Genomic DNA, 14,444 nt, shown 5'->3' on the forward strand with positions numbered 1-14,444 from the left:
ACAAGAAATTGCCCCGTGGAGACAATAAAAGCCTTTTGGGTTCCGTGCGATTGCTATTACAGCGCAGTGCACCATTTTGTCACTCTCCAACAAATGATAGACGGCGAACATGTTTAAAAAGTGCAAATGACGTCACTTAGTAAGAATGATAAGGGTGCATCTAACCTGTTTGTCATATCATTGCGCACGATAAAACCTGCTATTTACTCTGTATGTAGGATATTTTAAATATACATTATATTTACGTTTTGAGTTATTTAAGAATATATATACTGTATACTGAATGTACCACGCTTAATTTTCAGCAGAGTGTAGTTTTGAGGTTTAAAAATTGTATGGCGGTTGAAAAAAAAACAAAACAAAAAAAAACACTGGCGTCATAGGATAGTATTTTTTGATGCCATTTTTTTTTTTGGGAGTTATATCTAAAAACGTGTGTGTGTGTTGTTGGTGTGCGTGTTTTTCCCGGAGCAGAGGCGGCTGTTCCTGTCGCGCTCTGCCGGGGAAAAGCAGCTTCCTGCCGGCTGCCGCCGCCCCCCCCCCCCCGCGGCCGCCGAAAGTAGCTCGACGCTCGGCCACGCTCTCGACAAAGCCTCGGTCGCTGTTTCCACCGGGAGCGACCAGGCGACGGCGGAAGGACACGCCGGCGCGGTCGTGCGCATCTCCGGAGGAAAAGTGGAATTTGCCACGATGGTGTTCGCTCGTTCGGACCGAGTGGACGCCATGAGATGTTTCCCCACGTAGCCTGCAGCTGCCAGCAGGCTTCACTGCTCCACGTTTTTGTTTGCTTTTGCTTTTGTTCAATTCAAGCCGTAAATGTGCTCTCATCATGAAGTTGATGATATTCCAACAACCGTTTTGTTCAAAAGCACTCAAAGTAATTCAATTCATGGAGCGAGGTCTCAATGAGTGATTGATTTTATGATTATTGTATGTTAGGATACTGTGTTATAGATATAATGTTATAATATTTAACGTATTACCTATGTAATAATAAGGCTTATACAGTATATGAGAATCACCGAATTAAATACAATTTACATTTAAAACAGGAAATACATTCAAATATTAAAAACAAGCTTGTAGCTGTACTTTTTCTTCAATCTAGGACCGTTTTTTTTTTTTGACTTTTCAAGTGCAGTACATTTTTTTCAGTACAATTCAGTTGCATTTAAGTACAGTAAACGTGCGTTTGAGGAGATGTTTTCTCCCATATGCAACTATTTCTTGACATTTTTTTGACCAACTTCATTTCTTACTTCCCAACTTTAGAATTATACAGCCTTCCTTAACATTTGAAGTAGATGTCGCTATAAGTGGTATTATGACCCTTTTACCCCTGTGATAATGAATTCAACAATAACCACTTTTTAAAAAAGTATTATGATTATTGCTGTGCAGTAGGACGAGATTGTCAAATGGCTAAAAAAAAAATGCATCCAAAATGATTTATAAGATGAGTTATTTCCAGGTACACAGGGTGTTAAGGTAGCAACCATCATTTTGAAGACTCAGGATAAACATTGCAGTTATCACTTTTTATCACTTCTCTCTTTCTTTCTCACACACACACACACACACACACACACACACACCACACACACTGAGGCCATTACAGTGAGTGAAAGATCAGCAAGCCCAAATTATGAACACTTTACATTCAGGCACTGCGACGGACGGCCCGAGGCTTCCTGTTTTTTTTGGGGGGGGGCGGGGGGGGTTTCGACGAAAGGAGGGATTTGGGGGAGCGAGCGTTCTCAACCCTGGATCAACTTTCACGAGCGCAGCCCCAAAGAAGGATGATCCTTTGACCCGTCAAGGCCTTCCCTCGCTCCACGTGAGCAGAAAGTTGGCGACACGTGACCATTTCGGACAGCTTCGCCTCCAAGAGGACGCCGAGGTCTCGTGGAGGCATCGTGGAAAATTTAGGTCAATATTAGGTTTGCGCTAAGACTGCCTTTTGTGGGCGGGGCGGGCGTTATCAAGTAACCACACTGTTATAAAATAATTGAAAATGTTCATAAGCACAAGCGCAAAGGGACGATTCCAATCATCGGTTTTATATCAATTCCGCTTTCTCCGAAGAATAATAAATCCTATGAGATTTTTGAGAGAACAATTTCAAGAGGAATGTGCCAGTGGTGGTTTTCCACAAATTCAGTCAGGTTCCCCCCCCCCCCCCCAAAAAAAGTTGTAGGCAGAATTACATCAAAACGATGAATTTTCAATAGTGCACATCTGTTTTTGACCAATTCCAATGCCTTAATTCTCGCATGAAATCCTTCTAAATTCTCATACAGACGATCTCGAAGGGACTCATCCTTGAGCGTATGTTTTGTACTCGTTACAGTATATTTGATTCCATTACATTTGATCAAAACTGTCATGTGAACAGGCTCAAGAGGACTAATCCTCGATAAAATGTTTAAAGGTCAGTTTGATCAAATTTGATCAGCAGCGGTGAAGACATTATCCACAGAATTTTCTTTCTTTTTTTTCAAATCAATTCATTTTACCGATAAAAGTAAGTATTTGAATTACTGGCAGTTGTTATCTGTCAAAAGGTCATCATTTTTTTCCGAGGTAAAAAAAAAGAAAAAAAGAAAACAAATTCAGATTTTTGTCACTCGAGCCGTCGTTGCCGTAGAGAGCCTCGTTGTGTTGTTGCAAAACACCAGGGGGATCTGTGAGCTGAAGTGCCAGGATGAGGAAGTGATTTTTGCATTCGCACGATGTCTTTACCAGCGTTACGATTGTATAAAGACAAGAGTGCAATGGGTTGAATGAGTCGTTAGAACCATTTATGCACTTGTATTGGCATCGTTTGAAGGGTAACGCGTGCAAGTTGTGCAACTTACACAATTTCTACCAAGCTATTTATGTCTTTACCGTTATGCATTTTTGTCTTTAGCGTGTATTTCCGTGGGCCACCTCCATTTGCTCTGTCAGTAAGGATTGTCATGACTATGAATGAATTCTTACTTTTGGAAAATAGGACTAAGCCCGGCCGAATTGCTAAATTAAAATTGCCTTCCGTCTTCACCACAATCAATCGCATTTTATGAAAATAAGCCTCCTGTGTTGTGTGCTAATTAGTGTGAAATTATCATAACAACATGCTCAAAAGGAACAATGGTGGTCTACAAATTACAATGAATTACTTTTGTAGAAACCCCAATTCCAATAAGGTCGGAACTTTGTATAAAACGTAAGTGAAAATTAGAATACAATGATTTGCAAATCATTTTTAACCTCTATTCAATTGAATACACAACAAAGACATATGATATTTAATGTTCAAACTCATAAACGTAAATTATTATTATTATGGTGTTTTCTTTTCAAGTATTCTCTCATTTTGAATTTGAAGCCTGAAACACGTTCCAAAAAATTCTGGGACTGGGGCAACAATAGATTGGGAAAGTTGAAGAATGCCCCCCCCCCCCCAAAAAAAAGGGTTAGACCGGTGAACGGGTTAATTGGAAACTGAAAGGCTCAGTTGTTCACAAGCAAGGATGGGGCGAGGTTCACCGCTTTGCAAACAACTGCCTTAGCAAATAGTCCAACAGCTTAACAACAACGAAAAGCGTACCATTTTGAGGACTTTAGGGATTTCATCATCTGCGCTCCACAATATCATCAAAAGATTTCAGAGAATCTGGAGAAATTTCTGCACGAAAGCGGCACGGCTGAAAACCAACATTGAATGCCCGTGATCTTCGATCCCTCAGGCGGAGCTGCACTAAAAACTGGCATCATTGTGTAAAGGATATCGCCACGTTGGCTCAGGAACACTTCAGAAAACCACGGTCCGTTAACACAGTTCATCGCTGTATCGACAGTACAAATGCAGCTTCAAGCTCTACCATGCAAAGCGAAAGGCATATATCAACAACATCCAGAAACGCCGCCGGCTTCTCTGGGCCTGAACTCATCTGAGATGGACCGACGCAAAGTGGAAAAGTGTTCTGTGGTCCGACGAGTCCACATTTCAAATTGTGTCCTCCGGGCCAAAGAGGAAAAGAACCATCCGGACTGTTCTGGACTCAAAGTTCAAAAGCCAGCATCTGTGATGGTATGGGGCTGTGTTAGTGCCAATGGCATGGGGAACTGACACATCTGTCAAGGCACCATTCATGCTGAAAGGTACATACAGGCTTTGGAGAAACATATGCCGCCATCCAAGCGACGTCTTTTTCAGGGACGTCTCTGCTTATTTCAGCAAGACAATGCCAAACCACATTCTGCACGTGTTAAGACAGCGTGGCTTCGTAGTAAAAGAGTGCGGTAGAGTACTGCAGTCCAGACCTGCCTCCCACTGAAAACGTGGGGCATGTTATGAAGCGCAAAATACGACAACGGAGACCCCGGACTGTTGAGCAACTGAACTTGTACATCATACGCGAATGGGAAAGAATTCCACCTACAAAGATTCGACAATTAGTGTCCTCGGTTTCCAGATGCTTATTGAGAAAAGGTGACAACACACAGCGGCAAACGTGCCCGTCTTAGCTTTTTGGAATTTACAATGACTGAATATTTGCAAATAAATAAATAAATAATAACGACTTTATCAGTTTGAACATGAGACATCCTGTCTTTGTAGGGTATCACGTTGAGCCTAGTTTGCGAAGGATTTGCAAATCATTGTAATCCGTTTGTATTTACGTTTGACACAATGTCCCAACTTCAGTGCAATTGAGGTTTGTATTAAATCCTTTGGAGGAGCACCCTCAAACGGATCAATCCATTCCAAACGTAGTCATATTTGCAACGTGTTTCATTTAGTATGAAATCCTAGGAATTCCTTGCGAGAACAGTCTCAACACGACCATTCCTTTGGATTTCTGTTTTCTACCGATTACAATGAGTTACTTTTTTTCGGAAGCAATCCTTCAAACAATTCCTCGTAAGAACAGCTTCGTCAACTAATTCTCGTGTTCTTCTTGTATTTCGGAACCCCACGAACTTGTTAAGAGGGCCGCTCCACAAATGTGTGGAAGTGTGTTTTCTCCCAGTTGCTACCACGGTTAAGAGTTCGTGTATGATGATCATCGTGATGATCGGCTCGGCCGTCACCCCGGATTATTCCGCGGTGAATCGACGCGCTGCCGCTTGACCGATGAGTGTTTTCCCCCGTGCGCGGGAACACACAGCAAGTCTGATTTCATTTCCGAGCCTCTCTGTCATGCCTTCCATTGATTGGCTGCTGTGCTTTCAACGAGAACCTCTCCTTTGTCGAGACCACCCTGCTTTAGTTCTAGTCGCGCTTTACTCCTTTGTTGCGCTGCGCAGTGATGCAGTCTAGGAGGTAACAAACTTGGATATGCACGTATGTGCATTTGTATGTATATCGGGGCCCGACGGATATGGATTTTTTTTTAAAAAATTTTTTTTCAGGCTGATGCCGATTCCGATCATTGGCGGAGTAAAAAGCCGATCGGTGATGAATCCGCCAATTAATTACAAAAATATATAAAACATTATCTATGTTTAACTTGTATCTTATGTTGTAATATCTTAACATGTAAAAAAAAAAAAAAAAAAAAAGGTAAAAATCAACCAATTTTTTGCCGTTTTTTTGAAATTGAATGTTTGTTTGAATTGTCATTATCTTTGCTTGTTTTGTGTTGCAATGTGTAAAAAAAAAAAAAAAAAAAAAAAAAGCAAAAGAAAATTGGCAACAAAATTGGCTGATTTTTTTAGCGCGCGCGTGTGTGTGTGTGTGTGTGTGTGTGTGTGTTTGTGTGTGTTTGTGACTTGGAGTAGCAAGCTGCAGTCTGATCCATACTAATGTTCATTGATAGGAAAATCAATGGCACATTGATCTAGAAGTGAGGGTCTACAAGGGGGAGGAAAGTGTGACTACGAAAGTGAAGACCTGAAGAAGAATGGGGAAGGAAAGGATAAGGCAGCCGAGTAAAAATAATAACAAAATACAAATAAAAAAGAACAAAATGAAAATCCCCCAAAATAAATCCTGCAGACTTCAGCGAGTGTTCACTAATGTCGGAGATGAGATCTTGACCGAGGTGGGGAAGTAGAAGAGAAGTGTGACCTAACTATTCTCATTTTCTCTAACGGCTCTAAAATAGAGCGAACAAGCCTCAAATGGAACCTTGGAAGACGAAGAAAGGAGCGGAAAGGGAAAATCAATTTTCCCATAGAGATGCCGGTTGGTCTAATGGAGGTTTGAAGAGGGAGAGGAGGAGGAGGACATATTTTCCTCTGATTACCTCCCGTAGCCTCCTTGGCCAGTCTTCAGAGCTAGCATCGCAACAGCGGCCTCGCTCGTCTGACCTTTCTTGGAGGAGGTGTGGAGTCTCGATGTTTCACTCGCCGCCAATCAGATGCGGCACCGCACCCCCAAAAAAAAAAGTCCGACACGATCGCAGGAAAATGTCGAACAGAAGCGCAGACATTTGTTAAATGCACGACACGGGAAAACGGGGGTAGCTTCACGGCAAACGCTTTCCATTTGGCAAAGATGAATCATTTATGAGGCATGAAGAAGGCAAAAAAAAAAAAAAAAAAAAACGTCATGAGAGTAAATAGAGTGCTGCTGTTATGTCATCCAAGGTTCAATTTCCTGCATCGCGCTCGATTATTACTATCATCGAGATTGATTGATTCGGGATCACGCTGAAAAATACAGGAAAATATTTGTTACATCGTATTCTCGTGTGTGCCTCAAAAGCCTGAGTGATTTTATCACAGCATTTTCAGTCAGGAAAAAAAAAAAAAAATCACATCTGCAAGATTCAGTTGCACAATCTATTCAGGTATGTCATCTCAATGAAATAGAAGAAATAATATTCGAATGTATTGAAATGTACCTGTATGTTCGAAAGCTCCCGACCCGAAGGACTGTCTGCGGCCAGGTTGGCATTGCAAATGAGAATCGGTTCTAATTGCCGCACCTGGATAAAGGGTTAGACCTCGAAGGCATCAAAATAGTTTCAATTTAGATTAAGCCAAAACGCCCGGCTTGGTGCAGACCGGTCCGCTCTCACGAATCGCTAAACGTGCGGAAAATCGAGATAGGCCCGTTTTTTTGGCGCTCTGCCGCAGTTGCGCAACAATCTATGAAAATAGAGAGCAAAGTCTTTGCAGGCCTGCCAAAGTGACTCATTTACATGAGGGTGACCGAAAAAAAAAAAAAAAAAGGGAGGCTACAGCCGTGCACGACTCACGGCCACAAGAGACACAACACCGCCGGCCTCGCGGTTATTCCTGGTCTTCGTGTCATTTCACGTCATCCCAGACGACGGAACGTTTTCTATCACGCGCTGTCGTCTGCGTCTGCCCAAACGTGGACATTTCAGCCTACTTCTAACCTGAAAAAACACGTTGCAGATGATCATCGAAAAAAAACAACGGAATCTTTGAAATTTTTGCAGAAAAACGAAAGTATTCAGACCCTTTGCCGTGACACGCCTTTTTTTTTTTTTTTTTTTTTTTAACTCAGGTGCCGTCCATTTCTTCCGATCATTAGAACAGTTTTCTCGAAATTCTCCGCCTTGAATCTCGTGACATTACAACTTTATTCTCTATTGGCAACTTGAAATATTGTGATTGTATTCTCATTATCTCAACGCTTCAACATGTCGACTTAACTGTCAAAAACTTAAGACTTTATTCTTGTAACTTTATGACCTTTTTTCCTCCATAACTTTACATTACTGTGATTAACTGATAACTTTATTCTCTTGACATTTGGATGTTACGCTCTTAATTATTATTATTTTTTTTTCTCATAACGTGGCAATTTTTTGAAATTTATTTTACGATGGTCCTAATACTCCTCCATCCATCGATCCAAGCTCTTCCTGTAGCTCTTGTTCTCATTAGGGTCGCGGGCGAACCGCAGCCTATCCCGTCCGACTTTGAGCGAGAGCCTGGGGATAGCCAATCACAAGGGCGCATGTAGACAAACAACCATTCACACTCATATGTTGCATTAAGATTATTGCGATTCAAAACCGGAACCTGAGGAAGACACAGTTGGCGTGTATGTCCGGTTTTCTTGTAGGTATCCACTCTTTGTATGCTTTTCTACTCAATAATGACCCGCTACGACAACGAGCGGGAAAAGTGATTTTCTAACCGGCTGCTAGATTTATGTTTTATCCAGGGTGCGCGCTGTAACTGGATTTATGCCGAGGGACGGGAGAAGGAGGGGGAGGTCCAAAGCGTGGACAGATGTGGTCGAAAGCACTAAAGCTCGTATAAGCGTTGATCAAGCAGCAACTTTGCTTGGGAACATCTCACACATTTGAAAATGTAATTAGTAGATGTTACCAAAGGATTTGGAATTTCCTTCTTCTTATTCCCGCTCCTCTGGCTCTTTGTGTTCTCTCTCTCGTTCGCTCTTTCTCTCCCGCTCTCTCCGGGCCTCGGAGGCGAAAGTGGCTTCCATGGCAACGGCACACTCTGTTTATGCCACCACCTCTCACTTCATCACAAGCTGTCGATGGCTGCGATTTGCATGCGCGGACCCTCCCACCCTCCGCTGGTGCCGCAGCCCCCCCCCCCGTCTACAGGTATCTTAGGACAGGTTCCAATTATCATCCGCTCTCAGCCGATGGCTTTGCCCCCCATCCCACGTGTACGTTTACTTCAAAAATTATTCATCAGGTGCTCATCTTCAAATCTATGAAATATGTTAACGTAATCACATCTTGGCTTTTGTCACAGTTCGCTGTTTGCACTTAACCACCGAAATTCGTAACAGAAACAACGATGAAGACTTCTTTTTAACTAAACCACTGTCCTCCATTGAGCAAAGTGTGCGTGTACGTAGAGCGAGAGGGGGTGGTTGGGTCAGTCCGATCCCCTGCAGGGCAGAAAGGGTGGGGGGGAAATACTGTAGATTCCATCCAGGAAATCCATTAGGGGCAGGGGGCCTCGTTGGGGCTGGCATGCACGCACAGAGCAGCCGCCGTGTCTCTTCTGAACAAATCCTCATTAGGTGTCATTTCCAAATGGCAATCAGCAAGCGGCGAGGGAAATGCATCATAACCTTTCATGGCTGAGACGCACAGAAAACCAAGAGAAGACAGCGGATTGATTTGAATTTGGCTGCAGACTTTTTTCTTTTTCTTTCTTTCTGTTATTATTACTTAGTGAGCTGGATGGAATTGCTGAGTTACGTTCGGAAGGGGTGTCGCTTTTTGGAAAAGGCTACAGAAAAGACAGAAGTAGGAGGGGTAGCGAGAGGGAGGTTAATTTGCACATATTAGAGAGGGCAGGATTTTTCATTAAAAAGAGATTGAAGTTGATATATGCCTGTGTGCTCCTGACACACTGTATTCTCTGATTGTGTTAAGTCCTTGACAGAACAAAGGATTGCCCCCCCCCCCCACCCCCCAACCCCGGGCCCCGACTCACTTTTTCTCCCTCTCCCTTTCCCTCTCTCTCCCAGGCATTGTAGCGGATCGCAGATCAGGAGGAGAAGCGGAGACAAAAGTGTCACATCATCTTCGGCGCCACGTGCATCCATGCGTCCTTCCTTGTCGCCAACAGGAAGTGCTGGTGACGCTTCCCGAGGCGCAGGCTCGGGAAGTCAATGCGTCATGACGTACACGAATGAAACAATAATGCCTCTTTACTTAACACTTTGTAGCATCAGCATTGCATAAAACTGTTTTATCCATGTGTCACTATGGCTATTGTGTTTATATTCATTAAATGTCCATGCATCCACATACTATATTGCTTATCTGCTCAGGGTCCTGGGGAGCAGGAGTCGATCCCGGCTGACTTCGGGCGGAAGGCAAACTACAGCTTAGACTGGTTGGTCGTCAATAACAGGGCGCTTGTCAAACGTCACGATGGATCGAGCAAATACTGGACGCGTTTCCTTAAATAGTGGCCTCTATTCAAAGAAAGCCTCCCCCTGCGCTGTTACCTTGTCCCGGTGGGGAAGCTTGCGTGTCTCTGTGACCCTGCAGGCAAACCATACCGGATAGGTTCAGTGTAGACGCCAGCCCCAAAACAGCACTGTGGCCCTCCAGGTTGGGGGTTGAGCTTGCGGTTAGCAAGCCCATCCTAGGAGGGGGGAAAAAAAAAAAAAAACCATGACCAAAACAACGACAAGAGGCTAAAGACAAAACTTTGTTCTGGGAGAAAAAAAAGGCACTTCAAGTAGAAGACGAATGAAGTTAAGCAGTGAAAGCCAGAAGCCCCTGGTAACCACTGTACTGACCAACCTTACTTCAATCAGGAAAAGCATGAGCACTATAACATAGAATGTGATCACTATGTATCGAGCTGGAAAAACGGAGCCCAAACAGAAGCTGAGATACACAACTACAACGTTGGGCTATGAGGAACTCGTGAGGCAAGATGGACACGAGCAGGACAGAATCGATGGAGGAGTGGAGACATGCTGCTACTCCGCTCAGGTCATGAAGAGGGAAATGCCCTCCGCACAGAAAGGGCTTGCATTTATGTCATCAAGATTAACCCAACAACATTAAGAACGATGAAAGATAAGATCACGGGATGTCATCCAATTTCTCGGGTATCCCGTCACTCACACTCTGGTCCTATAGACATTTGTGATTTACATAGCCACTCCCAACACACTTCAGTTGTACAGCTGGGTTCATGACCCTTCTCCTGCATGCTTCCTCTCCTGTCCTGTCCTCGCTTGTCCTGTCCTTCCCTCACAGGGTGTAGCACTACTGCGCCATAGAACACACATATCGAATGCGTCATTGTTCTAGGTATGTAATGATGGACTTTCCTCATCTTGTTTACAGCTCGTGCTTTGTCTTTTGTTGCCTTTATTTTTTCACTCCTAAAACTAGGGTCACACAGGGCTGCCTATCATCCCCATTGCTGTTTCTGTTAGTTACAGACTGGTTTAACGACAACCACTACGGAACGGGTGAAAAATGGAATCAAATGGAAATTGTGAACCCAACTGGACAACCTAGGTACCCCTCTTGAAGAAGTAGAGTCCTTTACACACTTGGGCAGCATCATCAATAAGCCGGCAGACAGAAGCAGATGTCAAGCAAGGTTAGGTAAGGCAAGGGCTGCATTCCTTCTCCTAAAACAAATACGGTGGTCCAAACAGACACAAGAGCAGTCCAAATTATGAATCTTCTACTCCAACGTAAAAACAGTCTGGTTTTATACAGCTGAGATCTGGAAAACAACAAAGGCTTCAATACCAAAAGCACTAACCTTCATCAACCGCTGTTTAAGAAGAACCCATCAAATCTACCGGCCAGACAAAATCACAAACGAGCTTTGGATAAAAATAGAGCAAGCACTAGTTGCAGATGAAGTTAGAATATGAAGATGGAGGAGGATTGGGCACACCTTTTCGAAAACCAGCATGAACATTACCAAACAGGCCCTGACCTGGAATCCCCAAGGGAGACGGAGGAGGGGTATACAATCAGACGGCAAGAAAATTGGTTACACCTGGAGACGGTTGGAGACCAAGTACTCTGGAGATCCCTTGTCAAGTGGCTAGTATTACTTACATTATGATTCATCCGTACATGCATCCGTTTTTCTCTACCACTTGTCCCAACTATGGTCCGATTCGCGCTCATCAGAATGTTGCCTCTCAAACCCCCCGCTCCTTCTAAGATGCCGTGTGAGAGGAGGAGTAGCTAGCGTTGGCCACCAGCCGATGGCCGGCCGGCTTGACAGAGAACAGCAGTGTGATAAAAAGATTCCAGCCGAGGTCCGACAGACAGGCGAGGTTTCTTGACGACTCCAGAGAAGGCACAGCGGTTAACGTCTGAAGATGATGCAGAGAAAAGTCTGTATCGCTATTGTCAGTGACGGACGTTAACAGTTGATCAGCTGGTAAGTTCTAGCTGCTCAACATAAGGCATACTGAGTGCCTAACTAAAGATAACGAGTAATTTGCAAAATTTGCATTTACTTTGGAAAAGTGGAACCTCGATTTAACGGACCCCGATTTAACGGATATCGGAAGTAACGTACCGTCCGAACAGTACCTGTGTCCAAAAATAGTTTCCAGTTGTCACTTAAACCGGTGTTGACAAAAAGTGTGTTAGTTCAGAATTGGCCGATGCTGTTTACTGGCACTGCGCAATATAGGCAGAGGCTGGCACGCACGTATTTCCGGGCCATAGATATACTGTACAATATGTCTAGATCGAGGCCGCACACATGCCCATGCCTACATGGTGGCCATGTTGAATGTGGCAACATTTTCCAGGCATTGCATCGACGTGGCAGCCATGATGGCACGAGTTCTATCTGTTGTGGCATAAGGCTCTGCGCAGTCAGAGTGCACATGGCGACGGTGTTTAAGAGGAATAGGACGCACAAGTCTCTGCAGTCTGGAACATACTATTTTTTGCTACAGTAACAGTAACAGTTTTTTGTTTGTTTTGTTTTGTCAAGCTGTTTGTCTATGGCGACGGATTTGGAAAAACAGGAAGCACATTAATTCCTCGTGGCTCATGAAAGCGGTGCGCCTCGACTCGCCTATGACTACGACAACAATGTCACCATCAAGACAACCATTGTGATAGGTTTGGATACAATTGATACATTTTCAAACATTGTCAAGCTTTTTTATATTTATTGACAATACCTTTGTACTGTACTGGGCATTTTAGGCCACAAATAAAGGTACAAAACATGGATTTTGTATAGTACAATAATATGGGCTGCATATGGCCACACCAAAGAAAAAAGTGCTGTAACGAACAATCTCCCGCCCTTATTAGTCCGTTAAATGGACGTTCCACCATATCTATGTATCACCATATAGCTAACAGGAACATCGTAACTGTTACCTTTTCTCGAAAGGAAACTTCTTTTTACGGGTAATGTGGGGGTGATGAGATTGCAATGACAGTAGCGTTTTGAGATTGCTTGTGGTATAATGAGGGTTTTAGAGGGGCAATGTTTTGTGAATAGTGAGGTTGTGTTGTATTGTTAAACATTACATCTCATTGTGCAGATGGAGAAGAAATTACGTGGCCAGTGAGTTTCATTCGCAATGTATTTTTCCTCACCTCGGGCCACGCTTCAAACCTGTGCTGGGAACAAGAGAAGCAATAATAACAACTGCTCCTTGTCTTGTTTGCAATCGGCCATTTTGGACACACACCGTCGACATAAATCTCCCCCTTTTTGCTTTGTTTCGCTCTCCCTTTTTTATCTACTTTTACCTCAGGCCACGTCTGTCATTCCACGGCGGAGTTGTACCTGACCTTTGACTTTGGTTAGCGCAGCCCACAGACCTGTTTGCTACATCCACACAGAGGAGCGATATTGATTGGCGATAGATAGATAGATAGATAGACCAGGACGGTGCCTGATAAGAAGGCCACATTTGATGTTTGTTCTACAGCAAGAATTGAGACGAAATCACTGTGAGCAGTCTGCTCTGTCCTTGGCTCCGTCGCCACTCGAGGCTTTGCAAGAGTTTCGGACTCGATCTTAAGGGATGAGGCCAGACGAGGGTGCCCGGTCTGATCCCCGGAGGAGCCGCTGATGAACACAGCCTCTGTTATTCAAGGGCAGGCTTTTCTACTTATGCACAAACCGAGGTTCTCACCATTTCCAGCGTTTAGATGCCTCATTCAAACGGCCAACCTTTGTTGAAAAGCATCACTGAATGTTTGTGCCCCCCCCCAGAAAGATGAAGAACAACACCTACAACTTATATACACGCACACACACAAACAGGAGTAGTGGTGAATTCAACGTTTTAGTCGCATCTTTTCAGCAAAGATTACAATTCCAGTTGCAATTGTTTATTCCTTACCAAAAACAACGGTGACAAGGAGGACTGCAAACATTTAAACGGAGAAACGAACTAATCCAAACAAAATCATATATCTAGAGACACAGTCAAAGCTTATATCGGAAGAAAACATACGCAACCACGATTTCTTCGTTTCTTTTTTAGAATCCCATGAACAGAAGTTGGCCAGGAGGTTTCCTTCATGTGATTTCTAGCCTGCAACCCAAAAAGTCATTCAATATAACGCAAGAGAAGAGTACACGAGTCTTATATTATGATGAATATGATGTGTAAACAAACCAAAAAAAATGTGAAATTCAATTTAGAAAAAGTTACAAGTCGATATAATGAAAGAAAAGTGCACCGTAGTGGTATAATCATTAGTATGAATATCATAAATACAACATATATATATACAAATAATGCAATCTTAAGATACTCCATCATGTGTTTTAGCAAGAAACGTGTCATTATTGAATAGGCCGGCTGACTAAATCGCGCTCGCGAGTGCAATTCGGAGCGACCGGTGAGGTGCGCCGGAGCAGCGGGGATGCTAGAAATATGGAAAGCGCTTGAAATGTGTACCTGAAGGAGTGCTCACCTGTCAGCCCTCCAGACACGCTCAACGGCGCGCCGGCCGCTCTCGCCTGCGCGCCGTGCGGAGCCGCACAGGTGCGGCCTGCGCCTCTTT

Source organism: Phycodurus eques, chromosome 21, assembly GCF_024500275.1.
Source record: "Phycodurus eques isolate BA_2022a chromosome 21, UOR_Pequ_1.1, whole genome shotgun sequence".
NCBI lineage: Eukaryota > Metazoa > Chordata > Actinopteri > Syngnathiformes > Syngnathidae > Phycodurus > Phycodurus eques.